Source organism: Syngnathoides biaculeatus, chromosome 2, assembly GCF_019802595.1.
Source record: "Syngnathoides biaculeatus isolate LvHL_M chromosome 2, ASM1980259v1, whole genome shotgun sequence".
NCBI classification, from domain to species: domain Eukaryota; kingdom Metazoa; phylum Chordata; class Actinopteri; order Syngnathiformes; family Syngnathidae; genus Syngnathoides; species Syngnathoides biaculeatus.
In genome coordinates, this window is record NC_084641.1 from 35,818,453 (window position 1) to 35,841,673 (window position 23,221).

General features: G+C 41.8%; 1 long non-coding RNA gene across 1 annotated transcript in view; it reads left to right on the forward strand.

Annotated features, from left to right (window-relative positions):
• Window positions 1-23,221, forward strand: part of LOC133495750 (uncharacterized) — a 28,755-nt gene continuing 5,534 nt past the window's right edge. Inside the window, exon 1 of the long non-coding RNA XR_009793653.1 lies at window positions 1-79. This is a non-coding gene — a long non-coding RNA (uncharacterized LOC133495750). The remainder of the gene's footprint in view (window positions 80-23,221) is intronic.

Below are 23,221 nucleotides of genomic sequence, written 5' to 3' on the forward strand. Positions count from 1 at the left end.
GATTCCCATGCCTCGTTCCCGCACTCCCGTATACCTGACCTACTGTGTACCGACCCTCGCCTGTTCCCTGACTATCCTAGTAAGCCTGCCTCTTCTGATACTGCTGCTTTTCCTGACTGACTCGCTGATCATTGACCACAGACCGTATAAAGGCTTTCTGTACACTACCTGCTTGCCTCTGGAGTCGTGCATTTGGGTCTGCCCTCGAGCCTCGTTCGTGACAGTACTTCCAGGTAACGCCAGACTGTCTTTGCCAATCCGATTATTCTGCCATTCATTTTTTTTTTTTTTTTTTTTTTTTTTGTCTTCCACTTTCTGGAACATGTCTCTGGGTTTGCTCTCCATTTCAAGGCATTAGAGATCATCTTAGTTTAACAGCCCATCATTTTTGTACCTCTTTGTAAGGTTTCCCCTCTCCACTCAAAATTTCAATCAAAGTACACTGTTCTTCTGAACAATATGTTGAATGATCCATTTTCCTCCAGCTCTAAAGAAGAAATGCATTTTCAACAGGTGCTGGCTTCATCCTTAAATGTGAGCCACCTGATTTACACTTGTTTTTCATAAATTGATGACCTCACCGATTCATTGCCACCCTGCTATTTTTTTTAACACACCCCTTTCAAACAAATTGCTCAGTTACACAACCTTAAGAGTGTGTACATCATGAATCCTGGGTCTTGTTGGTTCTATGAGAATCTGCTGCACATGCTGGCAACTTGTTTGACATGTAGCAATAAAAAATATTCTGAAAATGTGTATTAATCTGGTTAGTCATATTGAACACTACAGTTCCTAAATGTAGCATTCAAGATCTTCCTGTGAAATTATACTTCTAAACTGGAGGAGTCGAATTTCCAGTTTGTGCTGCTCAGAGGCAAAAAGAAGAGAGGGTATTTGCCTCTTGGGTCTTTATTTCGAGCTGCTCAGGTTTCTGGAGATGCTTGACTAGCGGACAGTGATATTGCAGGGATAGAACACCTGATGAGATCTCATCATATTCATGTACCTGCAGATTCTTTCATTGTGGCTACAGATGATATGTGTCAAAGGGACGTAGGAAAATAGGAAGATTGTAAGGATGAAATGAATGCAACTATTGCAAAGGTAGGTTGAAAACTCGGAACACAACCACGGCGGAAGTGACGATGACGTCAAGGACAGATGACGCGACATATATGGCGACTACTGTGGTATCCAGATCATTGGTGCAGATATAGTTTGCATGTTCTCCCTGTGCCTGTGTGGGTTTTCTCCGGGCACTCCGGTTTCCTCCCACATCCCAAAAACATGGCACAATAATTGGACACTCTAAATTGCCTCTAGGTGTGATTGTGAGTGCAGCTAATTGTCTCCATGTGCCCTGCAATTGGCTGGCCACCAGTTCTGGCTGTACCCTGCCTCCTGCCCGTTGACAGCTGTGATGGGCTCCAGCACTCCTGCAACCCTCATGACGATAAGCGGCTAAGAAAATGGATGGATGGATTATTGGGTAAGTTAAAGAGGGCATTTTAGCAGCCTATTAATGTTTTTCAAAGAGAATGGCATATTTACCCGTCATGTGTTATGCCATAGGGTAATTCTCATCTGCCTCTCGTCCGGGTTAAAATATACTCATGAGGAAAACATTTGGTCAGGCTGGGTACAAAGTGATATCGGAGATGTTCTAACATTTAGCTTGTTGGCCTAGAAAGCCGGAGTTGGCATTTAGTGACATTTGCCTTCTCGGACAAATGCATTTGGAGGGTGGAGGGAATGAATAAATGGGGGCATCAGTGGTCTAACAATGAGTAGGCGATCCACATAAGCCCATTAAATCAAGTGGTGTTAGCATCAATTGTTACTTAGTCTGAATGATCCTCATGGGGCAGGGTAGTGTAGTCCATCAACCCATGTTGACATGATTTTTTTTTTTTTTCTTCCACTCAGATCCGTAGGCATTTAAAGTTTGAATGTTTAAAGCTATTGCAATAGTACCTATTTTTCCTATAGACTTCTGTTGAAAAGTGAATATGATGCCAACATCGTTGACAATTGTTAAGATAGGCATACATCACAAATAAAAAACGAATATCAAAGGCAATTTCTAACCTCTGGGGGCATCTTTAGTGTACAGGGTTGAATGAAGAGCGTTTTCCTGGTCTCTCCTAAAACGGTTAATTTTTTTTTACTCGGTTTTAGTTTAATACAGAAAATTTTACATGTTCTCTCTTTTTTACTCTGGGTTGTACTAAAATTCTATCGTGATCCCGGTATCAACACACAATTACCTATAAATGTTGTTGCTATCCAATGGAAGTGCCATTACATACTTGCTGACAAGTTGAAGTTTTTTAATATACAGGGTGAGCTTTGTTAAGATTTGATTTTTATTACAGTTGGATTGTATTCAAAATTGATTTAAATGCATCTATTTATTCAGTAGAAATACATGAATAAGAGTAAAAAGCATGAATTCAATGACAAATTTAAAATATGTAGAACTCCATGTTGTATATGCATTACATTTTTTTTTAAGTGCATACAAACTTAAAGGTCCCATACTTCACCAAACCAACTTTTTTTTTTCTAGTATTTGGGATGTTATATTGGTGGCTCAATAAACCTGAAATTAATTACAATCTTTCATGTAGTGTATGCCTGAGTTCCAGATGGTTTCCACAGAGAGGCCTGAAATCAGGTAATTTGAACTTCTCAAGCTTATCTACAGTACATCACTAGCAAAGATCTCTGCCTTTCCTTTGCTCTCCCAAGCCTGCAGTGTCAATATAAGTAGAATACATACAGTCTTAGCCAAATATGGAAAAAGTGGATCCAACATTGGGTTGGACAGAAGTAAGCAGTAAAACAAAACTGTTTTTTGTTTTTGTTTTCCTTTGTTTTAATAGAAGTTACACTTTTACACTAGGCCCATGTTAGAGAGTCACTCTATTGGGGTTTAAATAGCCAAAATATGGTACTTTTAAATGCTGTTTATTTCATCTTGGGAAATGTAAAAAGGTGGACGAAAAAGGCAAATATACTCCCAGCTCACAAACACAGCTAAGCAATATGCATTAGCTGAGCACCTTTTTAAAAGTAAAATTTTTGACTCGTCAGTCAATATGTTTCTTCAAAAGATTTTAGGATCATCAAGATGTTTTTGGTAAATTTGAGACGAGCCATGGTATTCTTTCCTGACAGCAGGGGTTTTTGCCTGGAAACTCTCCCATGGATGCCGTGTTTGACCAGTGAGTGCTGCAGGTATTTAGATGTTGTTGAAGATTCTTTTCTCCAGGGAAAGTTCCCCACTGTTCTCCATTTTTGGATAACGGGTCTGACAGTGGTTCGCTGGAGTCCCACAGCCTGGGAAATGGCTTTGTAACCTATTCCCGAGTGATGGATTTGTTTCTAATATCTTTTTGAATTTCTTTGTATTATGACATGATGCTTGGTTTCTTGAGATATTGCGGCTTACTTCACCTTCTCAGACCGATTGTGACCGAAGTGATTTTCTTCATTCAACAAGTATAGAAGGCTGTGACTGACGTCACTGCCGAGCATGCACATTAATTGCTGCTGCTCATTGGAACTGCAAGGCTGGCCTGGGAGAAGCTCATTCACATGTTGCAGCACTGCTGGTTTGGGTTGAAGCCAGTATCAGGATGCGGGACTCACAGTGTCACACCAGAGAAAGCATACTGGAAGCTGCCAACACCTTTAAAGGATGTGGAGTATCATCCAATTGGTGAAAGTGACTTTACTTCACCAAAGACAAAAACACACCAACTAGATACTGCCCTTGAAACTGGGGCCAGATCAGATCAATTCATTTCCAAGTTCTAGACATCAATGGCATCCCATGTCTCACCAATCTGTAGTCCTCCTCAAAAGTAGTCAATACAAAATTTAAAAAATCCATACCTACCAACCCTAATTTTCTTAGTCTATGTTACCGGAAACACAACATTATTTTTGTTTGGCCTTATCACAATGTTTTGACCATATACATGTGCTGTACCATATGTTATGTAAGTGCGAAAACAAATCAGTTGTAAATTTTGTCTCATTCTCCACCTAACATGTTGGGCTGTTCTGCACCCTGAAAATTGTGTTTAGTTCTACTTGTAACAGTTACGTGTGTGTGTGTATATATATATATATATATATATATATATATGCATGCACACACAAATATACATGAATTGCAATAAATGCCTTCCAAATGTTTTCAATTTACAGCTGTTGATACTATCTTTAAATAACAACATATTCAAGGAAGAAGGGGCATTATTTTGAGCTTTTAAAGCATACTTGGGTATTATATAATTCCACAAAGACATGCACTTAAGAATGCTCTCCACATCATTTTATGAATAAAGGGACACATTTTATTTGAATTTGCTGTACAGAGGGAATATTCCACTGATTTCCATATGATTGTTTGTTGGTTGGAACCGAGTCCGGATTAGTGCAATCATACAGCTGTGCTGGTTTGCCTGAAACAATAATTCTAAATAACAAAATGGTAATATGTATTTTATGTTTGGGCAACCTACTTAATAAAACAGAACACATCACATTCAAATTTCAATAAGTTGTTGAAAGGATGTGGATCTTTAAACAAGTTCCCAGTCCAAAAATATTTCATAATTTAATATATGTAACTCAGTACAGTATCAAAAAATAACCATATTATTTAGAGCACACAAGAAAAAATGTTTCAAAACAGTTTCAGAACATTATTCATTTAACATCATTATAAGCGGAAGCATATTTTCCTGTTTAGTATCAGTTTCAAGTTCACATGTTCCAAGTGCCAACACACCATGTAGCCATACATGGCCCACCATTGTCTGGGCTTGCAGATCTACGTCACCTGTTTACTTAAATGTATCACTCAACTGACAAAAAACACTTGCCAGTGACAAAATGATCTGAGCAGACACGATACTGGGACAGATTAGTCGTGTTTACGTCTGCCATGGACAATGCAGCCAGCTCTGTTGGAGCAGCCAACCACAGCACAGAAGTTAACCATACCTGGAGGCTGGTTGGTTTGTGCAAGTTTGAAAAAATAATGGGGTCACTGGTGCGTGGAGACACTTGTTTGTTGTTGTTGTTGTTGTAGCCAGGCAATCGCATTGTTCAGTTGACTTCGAATTCCAGGAAGGCAGCCACTTCCGTCAGGCGTTTCCACAGGTCTATTACGGTCAGCGTAGTGGGAGCCTCTGCCCAGCTGAAGATGTGCTGCGTGTCGTGAGGGCCCTGTCCGCATTTTGGGCAGAGGTTGACGATATTATTGTCGCCACGAGCCATATAGTCATTGAGCGTGTGACCCTCCAAGCAATCGCTACACTTGTCTTCCAATATGGCGCGAGGCCAAAAATCACCTGATTGTCACATCATGTCGCAGGCCTCTATAGTGGTAATCAGGGTTGGGTGTGCCTTGTGAAATTGAACTCACCTTTCCTAAATTTGGGGTTAGTCACAGTGACTGAGTGATTTAACAATGGGGCAATTGCTTTTTTTGCAGAATGTCAGAAAGGTTTGGATTTTTTTGTGCCTTAATAAATTCAACTGTCATTTGAAAACTACATTTTATAATGCTTTGGGTTGTCTCTGAGTGATACTAAAATTGATTTAATGATTTGAAATCAGAGACTCTAAATTGCCCCTAGGTGTGACTGCTGTCTGTCTCCATGTGCCCTGCGATTGGCTGGCAACCAGTTCAGGGTGTACTTGCTTCCTACCCGATGACAGCTTGGATAGACTCCAGTACTCCTGAGACCCTTGTGAGGATAAGTAGCTCAGAAAATGCATGGATGATTTGAAACCTTTATGTGTGATAGATAGTGTAAAAAAAAAGAAAAACAGAAATCAGGAAGGGGGCAAAAACATTTTTCACGGCACTATAAATTTTGATACTTTTGATACTTCAGTCATTTGAGAGGTTGTGTTTGTAGTATCCTATCACAAAGGAAATTGATGGTATTGATTACTAACAGATGCACATAAGCAGACAATCTCAGTGTAGCAAGAGGTGTAATAACATAAATCACATGCAAAGCACCAGGAGGTGAATTGCTTTGGAGGATTTGCTGAATCAATATAGAATTACGGGTTGGAGAATTGTAACCCATTGCTGAATGGATATTTTAGTCAATCCACTCCTATTAATAAGTAAATCACTGCATTTTCCAGTTTGACTGTAAAGGACTAAATTTTTAAAGGGGGCTGGGGGTGATAAAGACAGACTTGGAACATTACAATTTAAGGAGACTGCCACTACATTTTTTTGACAAACTAATATGGAACGCCATGGAAAGTTATCATTATTGTTTTAACTAGACGACTAGAATGAAAGGTAATATTTTTCACGAATCTATCACCTAAATTGGTTGAGTAAATTTGCCCCTAATGCAGGACAGTGGATGACGGATTCAAGTCTAACAGTTCTGTGGACTGGCGTTCAAACCCCGGCCCCGCGTGTGTGGAGTTTTGATGCCCTCCCCTTGCTTGTGTGTATTTCCTTCGAGCGCTCAGGTTGCATCCCATACCCCAAAAATATGCATTAAGTCAGGGATCTCAAACTCATTTCACAGTGTGTGCCACATATGGCCCCGGTAGATGTCAAGTGGGCCAGCCCATTAAAATTATACCATACTCTGCTATAAATAACCAAAATACCATGTCTTTCCCCTGTTCTAGTGTAAAGAAGCACAAGAACATCAGGAAAATGTTGAAATTTAATGAACATTCCTTTTACAAAACATTTTATGAAACACGTCAGATTTCCTCAGACAAATGTGCAATTTACTTTTATCATTCACATATATGCATTCCAACTGATCCCACTGATTGTACAAAGGCACAAAACTTTAAGAAGTAATTGGTATTGAAAAATATGGTAATGCACTAAGATTAAATGAGATTTATAAAGAAAGGAAATTTTAAAACATTTACACGTGCAAATAAACTCCAAATTTAATTGTCTTTAATTCATAGAGCTCACCTCACCACACCTTACAAACTAAGGAGAGTGCTATTAAATGTGTAAAGAAGAAAGTATTCACATGTCCTGTAAATGTATAAATTTCACACATGAAACACACATACATACATTTTCCATACTGAAAATTCAGAGTTGCATGAACAGTACAATTCCACAATACTTTTTTGTCGTGAAGTTGCTGACTAACATTAAACTGCACATTTTTGTTGTGGTGTCCATCATTGGCACCAACTCGAGAAACTCTTCAGTAAGAGTCAATGTCTCATCAACTCCACGGATAAATAAGGCCAGTTGTACCACGTCTATGATGTCAGTGCTCCCGTCAATTGCAACGAAAAATGCAATCAATGACTTTCAATTGGCTGTCTAAATCTGCTGATAGGTCCGAAATCCTCTCTGCTATAGTATTCCTCGTCAGGCTAATATTGGGAAACGCTTGTTGGTTCTCGGGACATACAAGTTCAACCGCCTTCATCATGCATCGTTTAAAAAAGTCACCTACTTATAGAAAATAAAAAGGAGAGGAATGAGCAAACACTGCATAGTTTGTTAATATACATTGTAAGGACTAAATATATCACAACAAAGTGGCATTTGTAGTTTAGGAAATTCAGGAATGCACTGTTGGAAGCCAAATAAAACATATGAGCCATATGCGGTTGAATTGTCCACCATGCCAGTGGTCGTGTGTGTGTATACTTTGAATTGATCAAGTTACTTAACATGTATGTATGTTTTAGAAATTTAATCAGGAAACAATCTTCTTTTGTAGTTTAATATCTTTGTAAAGAGAGACACATGCAAGAGATCTTAAAAGTTGTGTTGTGTCTCTGCCTGTCTCTCTGAGACACGTATGCAAAAGCAATGCCCAATAAACTAAAATAATTGGGAAGGAAATGAAAAATGAAAGACTGTACATCCGGTTATCCTTTCCTTGAGGGAAAAGGGAGGTTGGTGCAGCCACTTAGATGACAAAAAGGATCAAGAATCAATTTAGCAACTAAACAGTTTAGCTGCTAGGTCACACAACAACAGAAGACTATTGAAGTAATAAAATAATAAAACAATAAACTACGGGGTATAATACATATCATACAATTTTACCTCATTTAATGCTGAAGTTAATCTGCCAAAAACTACCCATGTTAAGTGAAATTTAGGATAGTAGAAGCATATTTTTCCTTTCATTTTTAGTTGTTTTTCATTTACAGGATGTTTTTTTTCATTTACAGTACGTTTTTGTTTACAGGTTGTGTTTTATTTCATTTACGTTATGAGTTTTTCATTTACCCATTTTTTTCATTTACAGTATGTTTGGTTTAAGGGTTTTAAACCCCTAACCACAAACATTTCAAACTTTACTCTGACAGGCATTAACATTTTCTCTCATTTCTCTTGTTTAAACACACTCAAATTTCAAATCTTCGTAGATTAAAAAAAGTACACGACTGTATTCTAAAATTAAACCGAAGATCAAAACATGTTTGAGGCCAAACGATTTATTGGAGAAATATACAACCATCCCTCCATCCATTTTATTTGCTTCTTCCTGCACCAGGTATAAGCCTTTTCCTATAAAACAAAAAATATTATAGTAAAAATTGTTTTCATGATCCTTCTATGAGGTTTGACATACAGGAAATAATTAGTAGCGACTCAGGCCTATTTTACAGTTCCTCTGTCCGTTGGTGCACTGGGTTGTTAATGGGGCTCCTTTTCTTCTGGGCGAGAATATTCTTATTAACAGATATGCCATGTTGGATTATGTTTCAGAACTGAAGCCGTGACGCTTTTGCGGGTGCGCTAACATGCCGCGGGCAGTTCGCTGAAGTTGTTTGGCCATGGTTGTCAAGCGATCAAGTTTTAATGCATCCCTCCTCCTCTTTCTCGACGCTTTGTCCTCTTCTTCCACGACAGCGACACACTGTTGCAATCATTCGCTGTAAAAAATTACACAGACACACATACACACAAATTGTGAGGCCATGCAAAGTGAACCACGTTGTAGCGAGGGAACACATAAAAGAATAAATACAGTATATTTTGTAATTTTCCTATTACAATGATTTGAGAAAAACACCAAACTCTGAATATCATCCGAGTTAGAGAAAATTCTAAAGCTTTGAAACAGCAAGGAAGTGAGCATTTCAACCTTACTTCCTTCTTCAGTGACAATGTCGTATGTAGTCACGCAGACAAGTGCAAAAGGGAGACACACTTATCAATGCAAATGTTACACGATCTCTCGAATGGGACAAAGGTAAAAGTGATGGGAAACATTCATTTAATTGGTATTTAGGACACTCAACCCATATTTAGGACACTCTACCCATAAATTGCTGGTTTGAGTTCTAACTGCTAAATTTTATCCATCCATCCATGATCTACCGCTTTTCCGGGTCGGGTCGCAGGGGAAGTAGCTTCAGGAGGGATACTCAGACTCAGGATAGCCTATCCCCAGCCACTTCGTCCAGCGCTTCGGATCGGGGTCTCTTTCCGGTGGAACATAGCTGGAACACCTCAGCAAGGAGGTGTGTTGTTCTTTCGGTAACGACCCACAGCTCATCCCCATAGGTGAGGGTAGGAACTTAGATAAACTGGTAAATTGAGAGCTCTGCCTTACGACTTAGCTCCCTCATTAACACAACGGACCGATACAAAGTCTTCATCACTGCAGACCCTGCACCGATACGTCTGTCAATCAACCACTCCATTCTTCCCTCATCCATGAACAAGACCCCAAGATACTTGAACGCCTCCACTTGAGGAAGGATCTCATCCCCGACCTGGAGAGGGTACGCCACCCTTTTCCGATTGAGGACCATAGTCTCTGATTTGGAGGTGCTGAATCTCATCCCAGCCGCTTCACACTTGGCTGCGAATTGCTCCAGGGAGAGCTGGAGATCAATGCTTGATAAACCCAACAGAACCACATCATCTGCAAAGAGCAGAGATTCGATGCTGAGCCCACCAAACCGGACACTCTCTATGCCTCGGCTGCACCTAGAAATTCTGTCCATAAAACCTATGAACAAAATTGGTGACAAAGGGCAGCCTTGGCGGAGTCCAACTCTCACCGGAAACGAGTCTGACTTTTTGCTGGCAATGCGGACCAAACTCTGACAGCGGTCATACAGGGACCGAACAGCTCGTATCAGGGGCTTCGGTACCCCATACGTCCGAAGAACTCCTACAGGACTCCCAGAGGGACACGGTCAAATGCCTTCTCCAAGTCCACAAAACACATGTAGACTGGTTAGACGTACTCCTATGCACCCTCGAGCATCCTGCCGAGGGTGTAGAGCTGATAAACTGTTCCACAGCCAAGACTAAATCCACATTGCTCCTCCTGGACCTGAGACTCGACTTTCCGATGGACAGGGGAATCTGCCAGCCATTCCCAGCAGAACCTCACAATACGTTTGGGCTAGCCACGTCGGACTGGCATCTTCCCACACCATCGAAGCCAACTCACCACCAAGTGGTGATCAGTTGACAGCTCCGCCCCTCTCTTGACCTGAACGTCCAAGACCACAAAGTCGATCATTGAACTATGACCTAGCATGTCCTGGTGCCAGGTGCACATGTGAACACCCTTATGCCTGAACATTGTGTTTGTTATGGACAATCCGTGATGAGCACAGAAGTCCAGTAACAGAACACCACTCAAGTTCTGATTGGGGGTGAGGGCGTTTTTTTCCAATCACGCCCTTCCAGGTCTCACTGTCATTGCCCACGTGGGCATTGAAGTCCCCCAGCAGAATGAGTCGCCAGAGGGGGCACACTCCAGCACTTCCTCTAAGGACTCCAAAAAGGGTGGTGACTCTGCACTGCTGTTTTGTGCATAAGCATGAACAAACTACCTGCAGGCGAAGGGAGGCTACCCTCTCATCCACCGGGGTGAACCCCAATGTATATGCACCGAGCCGGGGGGCAATAAGTATACCCACACCTGCTGGGCATATCTCCCCATGGGCAACTCCAGAGTGGAACAGAGTCCAACCTCTCTCAAGAGGAGTTGTGCCAGAGCCCAAGTGGTGCATAGAAGCAAGTCCGACTATATCTCATCGAACCTCTCAACCTCACACACCAACTCGAGCTCCTTCCCTGCCAAAGAGGTGACATTCCATGTCACTTGAGCTACAATGAATAAAATAAGAATTTGAACATCGTACCATATTGCAGGTTCTCCCACTTAGAAATCATGGAGGGGTCTGAAATTTTCATCAGAGGTGCATGTCCACTGTGAGAGAGATACTCTAAAAAGAAAAATCCCAAAATCACAATCTATGATTTTTTTTTTAACGATTTATTTGTGTGATACAGTTCCAAATAAGTTTTGAACATCCGTCTATCAGCTAGAATCTGACCCTCAAAGACCTGTTAGTCCGCCTTTAAAAGTTCACCTCCATGTATTATCCTGAAACAGATGCAACTGTGTGAGAACACCTGTCCACCCCATACAATCAGTAAGACTCCAACTTGTAACATGGGCAAGCTGTCCAAAGAGACCAGAGACAAAATTGTACAACTCCACATGGCGGGCGACGGAGAAATTGCAAAGCAGCTTGGTAAAAAAAAAAAGTGCACTGTTGGAGCAATCATTAGAAAACGAAGAGGCTAAACATGACTGTCAATCTCAATTGGAGTGGTGCCCCATGCAAGATATCACCTCATAGGGTCTCAATGATCCTTAAAAAGGTGAGCAATCTGCCCAGGACGACACGACAGAATTTGGTCAATGATCTGAAAAGAGTTGGGACCACCGTTTCCAAGATGACTGTTGGTAATACACAAGGACGTCATGGTTTGAAATCATGCATGGCACGGAAGGTTGCCCTGCTTAAACCAGCACATGTCAAGGCATGTCCTAAATTTGCCATGGACCATGTGGAAGATACAGAGGAGTCATGGGAGAAGGTTTTCAGATGATCAGATGAGACCAAAATTGAACTTTTTGGTCATAATTCCACTCCCCGTGTTTGGAGGAAGACGAATGATGAGTTCCATCCCAAGAACACTATCCCTACTGTGAAGCATGGGGGTGGTAGCATCTTGCTTTGGGGGTATTTTTCTGCACATGGGACAGGATGACTGCACTGTATTAAAGAGAGGATGACTGCTGCCACATAATGTGAGATTTTGGGAAACAACCTCTTTCCCTCAGTCAGAGCATTGAAGATGGGTCGTGGCTGGGTCTTTCAACATGACAATGACCCAAAGCACTCAGCCAGGAAAACCAAGGAGTGGCTCCGTAAGAAGCATATTAAGGATCCAGTGTGGCCTAGCCAGTCTCCAGACCTAAACCCAATAGAAAATCTTTGGAGGGAGCTGTTTCTCACCAACATGCCAGAAATCTGCATGATATAGAGAAGATTTGTGTGGAGGAGTGGGCCAAAATCCCTCCTGCAGTGTGTGCAAACCTGATGAACAACTACGGGAAATATTTGACCTCTGTAATTATACAAACAAAGGCTGCTGTATCAAGTATTAACATTGGTTTTCTCAGGTGTTGAAATACTTATTTGCAGCTGTATCACACAGATAAATCTTGAAAAAATCATACATTGTGATTTCTGGATTTTTCTTTTTAGATGATCTATTTTACAGTGGACATGCATCTATGATGACAATTTCAGACCCCTCCATGATTACTAAGTGGGAGAACTTGCAATATAGCAGGGTGTTAAATGCTTATTTTCTTCACTGTAGTTTCTGTACCCGGGGATCGGATGGCCAAGGTTCCCGCCTTTGGCCACCGCCCAGCTCACATTGCACCTGACCCCTAAAGTCCCTCTCACAGGTGGTGAGCACATGGGAAGGGGGACTCATGTTACTGTCACGGCCCATCGGAACGGAGGTAGGACCCAAATGCAGGAGGACACGGGAGACGCAGAGGTAATTCGGGAAAAACGTTTATTATTCAGTGGTCGGGGATTGGGCAGGCAGTCAGGTGCAGCAGCGGTAGTTGGGACGTCGGGCGTAGAGAGCAGGTCAGTGGGCAGGCAGGAGTCGGTACATGGGAGAACGATCAAGGAAGGCAGAAGTGTCAAAGGAGTCAGGCTTACGGGGTCGGTTGGAGAACAGGCGGAGGTTGGTACACACAGGAATACGATCAGAGATACGGGGGTGCTCGAACAGTGCATGAACCTCAACGATCTGGCGCCGGACCAGTCGTCCCCATGGTCCTATATACACTGGGGCCAATCTGCCAGGATGAGACGCAGATTAAATTAGCGTGACCGCACGGGCACCCGCACAGCCCGGGCCAGAGCAGCAGGATCATGACAGTTACCCTTTCGGGCTGTGCCCAGTCGAGCTCCATGGGTGCAGGCCTGGCCACCAGCCGCCTACGAGCCCCACCTCCATGACTGGCTCCAGAGGGGGGGATCAATTACCCGTTTCCAGGCAAGGGAAACCAAGATCCAATTTTTGTAGTCATCATAGGGGTTTTGGAGTCGTACTTTGTCTTGTCCCTCACCTAAGACATCTTTGCCATGGGTGGCCCTACCAAGGGCATGAAGCCCCAGACAACTAAACTCCTAGGATCACTGGGACACACAAACCCCTCCACCACGATAAGGTGACGGCTCAAGGAGGGGGCCAAATTTATTGATTTTTTTAAAAAATGTATTATTTTTTTTTAAAGGTCAAATTCCAGTCCATTGTGGAGGTTGGGTAAAATATGTGTTTTGTGTATTTCCAAGTGAAAAGTGAAAGTGAAGTGAAAAAATGTGAAAAAATATTGAAAGCAAGAGTTTTTTAAGGAGAGGAAAGTTGAACTAAGTGTTCCTGAACCAGCGCCACCATCCATCAATGATTCTGAGGTCTCAAAGGGACCTTTGAAAGCAGTGGAAAGCCTTTTCCATTTTGTGACCCATACAACCTCACATTCCAAACAGCTTTCTGACTTAGACATGTGTGTGAGGAATGTTATGCAACACGTCCAAAACACAAAAGCTCAAGTAGACCAGCCTAGTCAGAGTTGGGTCCACTCATAACAGCCTTGAGAAATGTGGCTCCAAGCAAGGACAAATGTGGCTTTTGGACACAAATCATTTCTGATAGGAGCATCGGTCTGAGACTCAAGGTCATTGCATGATGCTGCAACACTTGTTACTCATATCTTAAGATTACTTTTACTGTATGTGCCAGGGTGTATTGCAGGGGGGCAGTGAGTGTAAATAGTCGTGTACATTGTGTGGAGTAGTGTTTCAGTTTGGTTAGTCATGAAGCCAGGAGTAGTTTTCCTGACGAAATCTACAGCCATCAGATTTATTTCTCCAAGGGACACACTTGAACTAGTTCAGGGGTGAGCAATTCAATTTCCTAATGGGCCACATGAGAAATGGAAATGGCCGTTGAGGACCACATCAACATGCTAACCTCAGCTATCTTTTATAATAATTTATAATAATTCTTTAATCAACATTCACATCAACCATGACCAAAATGCAATGTTTTTTCCACATATTTACAATGAATGTTGCTAACTAGAAGACCACTGCTGACATTCTTACTAATCTCATTTAAAAAAAAAAAGGTCATTAGAGAGGTCTAAAAATTCACAAAATGCACTCAAAACTGTGCTAAATTGGCAATATTGCAGACAGTAGTCCTAACTGTTACAGTACTTGTAATCCACACACATGCAATAAAAAAAAACAGCTCTTTTAAAATGAAAGCATTGGCTAGTCTGTTTTTCAATTTGACCTGGTGAATTTGTAAGAAAGTGTACTCCCCTGGTGAAAGAATGAAAATTGAGTGTTGCTACAGTACATATCTTTGAAATTGCTATAGTTACCCAAGTCATTGCAAAGAGGAGAAAAGCTCCATATCTTGTTCAATGAGCCATTTGCAGTTTGAGACTATGTGTGGAGGTATGTATATACTTAGACTTGCACAGCTTCATCTTTGAGATACTCAACTCTCATCTCAACTTTATTTATAGAGCTTGAAAAACAACCATAGCTGAGTGCTGTACATAAAGATTGAACGATGAACATCAATAAAATAGAGAGCCTTTTTTTTTTGTCATTGCATAGTGTGGATACAAAACAAATGGTGTTATGAAAACAAAACACATCCAATTAAATAATATTACATTGTTCCCTCGCTACAACACGTTTCACTTTATGCGGCCACACAATGACACCAAATTTTTTGGGGGTGTTTTGCAATTTTTTTTACAGAGTAGTAGGATTTTTTTTTTTATAGCGTATGAATGTGCATTATGTTCTGTGTCCTGATTCGCTAAGGGAAACCCGGCATCATGTTCTGCATTCCGATTGATGAAGGAACTGTACACTATTGTTAACCACCCTCAGCCCAGTGAGTCACTCACTTTTGTATTAATATTTTTTTGTCCTCCATCCATCCATCCATCCATTTTCTGAGTTGCTTGTCTTCGCAAAAATTGCAGGAGTGCTGGAGCCCATCCCAGCTGTCATCAGGCAGAAGGCCAGGTACACCCTGAACTGGTTGCCAGCCAATCACGGGGCACATGGAGACAGACAACAGTCGCACTCATAATCAGACCCAGGGGCAATTTAGAGTCTCCAATTAATGCATGTTTTTGGGATGTGGGAGTAAACCCGAGTGCCCGAAGAAAATCCACACAGGCACTGGGAGAGCATCCAAACTCCATAAAAGTGGGGCCTGGATTTGAACCCCTGTCCTCAGAACTGTGAGGTCAAATCTCTACAGCTGTGCCACTGTGCCACCAGTATTGTATCGTATTATTGATAAAATCATCATACTGAATATTAACTGCCGGCATGGTGGCAAAGCTGTGAAATGTTGGCCTCACAGTTCTGAGGACCGGATGGTTTTCAAGGAGGCGCTGGAGGACTCCAAAACCAACAAGATCCAGGATTCATGATATACAGACTCTTAAGTATGTGGAATAAGGCATTTATTGAAAGGTGTGTGTTAAAAAAATAGTAGTGTGTCATTCAGTCAGTGAGGTCATCAATTTTGTGAAAAACAGGTGTGAATCAGGTGGCCTCTATTTAAGAATGAAGCCAGCACCTGTTGAACATGCATTTCTCCTTGAAAGTCTGAGGAAAATGGGCCGTTCAACACATTTTTCAGAAGAACAGTGTACTTGGATTACAAGTTTGATTGGAGAGGGGAAACCTAATAAAGAGGTGCAAAAAATGATAGCCTGTTCAGCTAATATGATCGCTAATGCCTTAAGATGGAGAGAAAAAACAGAGAGATGTTGCAGAAAACAGAAGACAACCATGACAATGGATCGCAGAGTAACCAAAATGACAAAGGCTCAGCCAATGATCAGCTCCAGGATGAGCAAAGAGAGTCTGGAGTTAACTGTAAATACTGTGACAGCAAGAAGACATCCGTGTGAAGCTAATCTATTTACAATAACCCGCCACAAAGTTCCGCTGTTAAGGATAAGGCATGTGCAGAAGAGACTCCAATTCACCGAAGAACACATCAACTGGCCTAAAGAGAAATGGAGGAACATTTTGTGGACTGATGAGAGTAAACTTGTTCTTTTTGTGTCCAAGTGCCACACACAGTTTGTGAGACGACCCCCAATCTCTGGATTCAAGCCACAGTACACAATAAAGACAGTGAAACATGGTGTTGCAAGCATCATGATATGAGCATGTTTCTCCTACTATGATGTTGGGCTTCTTTGTTACTTGCCAGGAATGATGGATTGGTTTGCATATGTCAAAGTACTTGAAGAGGTCACATTTACTTATGTTCGGGGAAAACCCACGCAGGCATGGGGAAAATATTCACACTCCACACAGGTGGAACCGGGATTCGAATCCATTTCTTCAGAACTGTGAGGCCAACGTTCTCACCTATGGTCACTGTGCCAACTGTAAAACAAGACTCTGGTTAAAATATATTCCAAATTAATTGGCCACTTGTGTAGTCAGAATAATATTAACTTACATACTGTTTTCTGGGCACTCAAAGACACTTTACAATTTCACCCATTATTCATTCTCACCTCAGTCACAGTCTGGCTGTAGTAAGCGAGTTGTATAACCACCTCTGGCCAGGGGCAGACTTCTAGAAGTGTGGCGGCCATTCAGCCCCGAGCCGCTCTGGCCACATGTATTTGTCGGCAATGTAGGCTACGAATCTTACCCACAGTCACAACAACATGTGCTTAGGGGATACGAACCAGGAACCCTCGAATTTCAGCGTAGACTCTTACTCACTGTGCCACGAAACCCATTTCGACGCTTACTTCAATGTTAGTCGCTTTCTCCTTCTTCAATTGTGAAAAATGTAGCTGAATGCCTTTCTAAGAACACAAGATTAAAGTAGGGCTTCATGTCTGTAATTTTATTGAAGAGTTCTATTTGCAAGAATCCTACTTGTAAGAACCCTGCCCTGTTTAATCAAGATATAATAAAAGACATTTTGATTTAATATATAGTGAGAATGTTGCTCTGTAGTTACAGTTCCACTTACCTTAAAGAAAGTTTTGGTTTGTTTTATTTCTTTCATAAATGTGTTTAATTATTTGCTATGTCAATTATTTCCTATCCCAGTGGAGCAGAGCTTTTCTGACTGCTTAATGAAACCCTTGCAAGTCAGGTCTTCCTGTAAAAAAAAATAAATAAATAAAATAAAAAATGCACAGCTTTGATACATGTTTAGGCTCTCGGCATGCCATTATTGAAGGCGTGATTCCACTGCAGAATTGATACTTTGATGGGTTTTCTGAACAAGAATAACATGATGTGAAAAAAGTGCTCACTCATTGCACAATGAAAGCCTAAATCTCAGCAACAGAACTGTCAGAATAGTATCCATTTTGACAGTGAACAGAGGGACCAATAACTATGTGTGATGCCAGCCTTGCTCAACTCACTCACAAGTTTGTATGCCTTTTTCCAAAAGGGGAAAAAACAGCACCTGCAGGCTCTGGCAATTTTGTGTGAACATAGTTGAGGTTCGGGTGTGTTTGGAGCTAAAGCTCTGAGAAAAGACACTGAGTCTCTTTCAAAGAAAGACAAAAACTTTTTAAAAGTGACTTTCACTTGAATGTCACATTTGAATTCTCCAGATGTAATTTTGGGATTATGTACCAAATGCAACAACTGGAAGCCTTTGTCAAACATGCTTAGTTTAGTAGCAGAAGACATTTAAGCTCTGGAATTGTCTTGCAAATGATGATGAAAGGCCACACGAACTGTGTCTGCCTCATTTCAAGAAGAAAACTAACACCGATGATGTTTTTATAAAAAGGATAACGTGAACGCTAATCTTTCATTTGCATTTGCAATCACCAAGCGGCATCATATAAATACTGAACAAAAGAGGGCTGAGTACTGATCCCTGTGGGACTCTCTGCAAATGACATTATAATACTCTGAGGTCACATTACCATGAATTACAGTCCAAGATATGAGATCCAAACCAAGAAGTTGCTGATCCAGTAGCGCAGGTACACATTTCGAGACTGTCTTCAGGCAAATGGTTGAATTCCTTCTCAGTCTTTTACGACTGTGAGTCAAATGTGCCAAATGATTTCACATAACTCACAAAATGGAAACGGAAAATGAAGGAATGCAGCAGTTGCTGATAAATGGAGGGTGCTAGGGCACCTCTCCATTAAACTGAGTCATGTTGCATGTGACAAAAAATAAATAATTAATTGGACACTCTAAATTGCCCCAAGCTGTGATTGTCAGTGTAGCTGTTGCTTGTCTCTATCTGCTCTGCGATTGGCTGGCAACCAGTTCAGGGTTTACCCTGCCTCCTGCATGTTGTCAGCTGGGATAGGCTCCAGCAGTCCCACACCCTTGTGAGGATAAGCAGCTAAGAAAATGGATTGATGGATGGATGGACAAATGGATGACAGAAATATTTTTCATTTACACCAATTATATGAGCAAGATAAATATACACAGTGGATGATGATGAGTAAAATGGTTTTATCCATCTCTGTTGTCTGACTTTGTGACACGTATTAAAAATATATGCCACAGCTCCTCTTCAATGCAAGAATCAGGACCAAGTTGGGGCACAACATTACAGCACACCGAGACTGCCGAGGTTTCGATCATCAACAGTTTGATGGGATGGGTAGGAAGGTCGTTGGATATAAACAGATCTGCGTTGACAAGATGAACTTCAGCAATTGAGATGAAAATTAAGAAAAAAATTGCAGATTTCCTTTTTGACACTTTGAAAAGAAAACATATCATCAGATCAGATATCAGCCGAATCTCAATATGAATGACTGAACGTAACACAGAAGTCCATAGATACATTCCATAAGCGGTGGCATGGATAAAGTGGTAGTGGCTGTCATGCTCCTGGCGCACAGCCAAGCTGGGTGGGGCCAGGCAATAAACACTCACACACCTGCACCTCATGAACCCGAATGACTTTCAGTTTATATAGGACCTGGGGGACGACTAGGCCTCTGCCAGATCGTTGCCTTTGATGCCTCGTTCCCACACTCCCATTTGCCTGACTTCTGCCTTCTGCGTACCGACCCTCGCCTGTCCCCTGACCACCCTTGTAAGCCTGCCGCTACTAGTACTTTTGTTCGTTTTGACTAACTTGCTGATAACCGAGCCTCTTGAGTCGTGCATTTGGGTCCGCCCTCGAGCCTCGTTCATGACAGTGGCTGTGAAAAACAAAAAAATATATACTGCTATTGTTTTAATCTAGACAATGACAATTACATTATATAGTATTAGTGGCATGAAATGATGTGAACAAGTCAACCTCCAAATCAGACAATTGGATATAAACATTGAACTCCTCATTCCACTACACTTGTCTGCCACTGCATATAACATGGCACGGCAACAACAACCATTGTAAAATGTGCCTTCATTAACAAGACAACCACATGTAAAACACACCTGCAGCACCTCAAGAAGGATTTTATGTTAAACAGCTAAGTCCTCATTCTCCATAGACAGAAATAGACCTTCATGCACCATTATTTAGCTTCTGATATGTCAGTTTATAGCAGATCCATCTATTCACTAAGATGCTTATTCTCACAAGGGTCACAATAACGCTGAAGCCCATTCCAGCTATCTTCGGGAATGTCATGTTCTTGCTGGTCCAGCCCTGGCCGGGCGGGCCCCAGCACACTGGCGCTGATTAGCAGGCACACACCTGTGCCTCATCCTCGTTGAGTAACCCCTGTATTTATAGGACCCAGGGGACGACCGTTCATCGCGAGAACATTGCAATTCATGCCCCGTTCCTGCACTCCCGTATTCTTGATCGTGAACCCTGGTGTACAGACGTCCGCCTGTCCTCCGACCGACCCCATAAGCTTGACGTCTTTGATACTCCTACCTTCTCTGATCGATGTCCCGTGTACCGACCCCTGCCTGTCTGCGGACCTGCTCTCTACGCCCAATGTCCTAACTACCGCTGCTCCACTTGACTGTCTGCCTAATCCCCGACTTTGGACCGGATAAACACTTTTCCCAAACTGCCTCTGCATCTCCGGAGTCCTGCATTTGGGTCCTCCTCCGTACCGATGGGTCGTGACAGGGAAGGAGGCGGGGTACAGTGCGCATATGCTGGAATGTTGAACAGAATAAAAAAATGAACTGATACACAAACAATTTATTCAAGCGATCCGGCCAGATGAGCTGTGCCTGCATGTCAAGCCTGCCACCATGATGCCCTGTGGTGGAGGTACACAGTACTGATTTGATGACCGCTCTGTAGAACTGTCTCAGCAGCTCTTTTGGCAGGACGGGCTTCCTCAGAAGCCACAAGAAGTACATCCTTTGCCGTTGTTTTTTTTTTATTTTTAGGATAGAGTTGATGTTTTTCTCCTACGTCAGGTCCTGTACCACTGTAATTCCCAGGAACTTGAAGGCCTAAATAGGTGACACAAGATAGTTGGACAGCATGAAATTGATAAGAGGAATTGAGAAGGGAGCAATCAAATTCTGCACAGGGAAAGTCATCATTGACCCCAGGCTACTGTGAGGAAATATTGCACAGTACTGAGCCAACATGAGCCTGATAAAACTCAATTACCATCAAAGCTATTTTGTTGTTTTAAGGGGGAACCTTAACAATTTTAACCCTTTTAAAAAAAATGGATGAAATGGCTAACCTACACTGCCACTATTACTTTTGTCTGATACAACATGTTGCAGGAGTGATTGAGACTCTTGAGTCGAGGTGGAGATAGAGTGAATAGATGATTGTGCTTCATTAACTGTGTTTTCTTTATATGGTGTCAAGTTTCACAGTGATTTTTAACAATTAAATCCAGCATTGAACAACATGGGGAATGTGGAATGGTAACTAATTGTAATCAACACTCAACCATTTAGGGTGGCTTTGCTTAAGTCCTTCTTAAACCTTAAAAAAAATGTAATCAACCAAAATATCTCTGTTTCCGTGCATATTTTAAATTAAGAGCTTCCTGTCTGGAGCTTGTATTTTCTCCCCTTTCTTGTGTGGGTTTTCACCAGGTGCTAGGACACCTTCCAGGGTTCCATCAACATTCATGTTAGGTAAATTGAAGACTCTAAATTAACCTTAGATTTGACGACAAGTCTTATAAGTTCTTTTTATTGTTTTGTTTTATATGTGTCTCACAATTTTCTGTTGAGGTGTCAGTCTTCCTTTTTGCCCCAAAACTGAGAGAAGCTTCAATGGAACAGCAACGGCAATGAGGATTACGCAAGTGGTTTTCATGTTGTATCACTGATGGACATTTCAGTCAGAACAAATCATTTCAGTGAATGTATTGAGCTTTGTTTCTTCTTCTTCTTTTTCTTTCGGCTTGTCCCGTTAGGGGTCGCCACAGCGTGTCATATTTTTCCATCTAAGCCTATCTGGTGCATCCTCCTCTCTAACACCAACTGTCCTCATGTCCTCCCTCACAACATCCATCAACCTTTTCTTTGGTCTTTCTCTCGCTCTTTTTCCTGGCAGCTCCATCCTGAGCACCCTCCTACCAACATACTCACTCTCTCGCCTCTGAACATTTCCAAACCATCGAAGTCTGCTCTCTCTAATCTTGTCTCCAAAACATCCAACTTTGGCTGTCCCTCTAATGAGCTCATTTCTAATCCTATCCAACCTGTTCACACTAAGTGAGAACATCAGCATCTTCATTTCTGCTACCTCAAGTTCTGCTTCCTGTTGTTTTTTCAGTGCAACCGTCTCTTATCCTTACATCATGCACGGCCTCACCACTGTTTTATAAACTTTGCCCTTCATCCTAGCAGTGACTCTTCTGTCACATAACACACCAGACACCTTCCGCCAGCTGTTCCACCCTGCTTGGACCCATTTCTTCACTTCCTTACCATACTCTCCATTGCTCTGTATTGTTGACCCGAAGTATTTGAATTTGTCCACCTTCGCTATCTGTTCTCCCAACAGCTTCACTCTTCCTCCTCCACATATATTTTGTTTTATTTTGGTGAATCTTCATTCTTCTCCTTTCCAGTGCGTAGCCTCCATCTTTCTCAATGGTCCTCCGCCTGTTCCCTGCATTCATTTCAGATCACAATATCATCTGCGAACATCATGATCCCAGGGGAATCCAATCTAATCTCGTCTGTCAGCCTATCCATTACTACCGCAAACAGGAAGGGGCTCAGGGTGGAACCCTGATGCAGTCCCACCTCCACCTTAAATTCTTCTGACACACCAACGGCACATCTCACCCTCATACATGTCCTGTACTATTCTAACACATTTTTCTGCCAGACCAGACTTGCACATGCAGTACCACAGTTCCTCTCTTGGTACTCTGTCGTAGGCTTTCTCTAGGTCTACAAAGATACAATGTAGTTTCTTTTGATCTTCTCTGTATTTTTCCACGAGCATCCTCCGGGCAAATAGTGCATCTGTGGTACTCTTTCTAGGCATGAAACCATAGTGTTGCTCACAGATACTTCTGTCCTGAGTCTAGCCTCCACTAATTTTTCCTATAACTTCATTGTGTGGCTCCTCATCTTTATTCCTCTGTAAAGTCAGTTTATGAAATGATTTGTTCTTTGAGCTTGCCATCATGCCTTGGCTGCTGCCATGAGAGCAGAAACTGAACTGCTGATGCGTTCTGTCACTCACTTCACTTCTGAATCTTTGGCAAACGATCAATGAGCAGCAAATGGGCGGGCAGAGGATAGACTTCACTAAATATACACGTGTACATACTCATATGTACATGAGTAAATTTGGGCTAGCATTGTGACTGACTCTAGAGAATGATGGAATTTGCAGTCA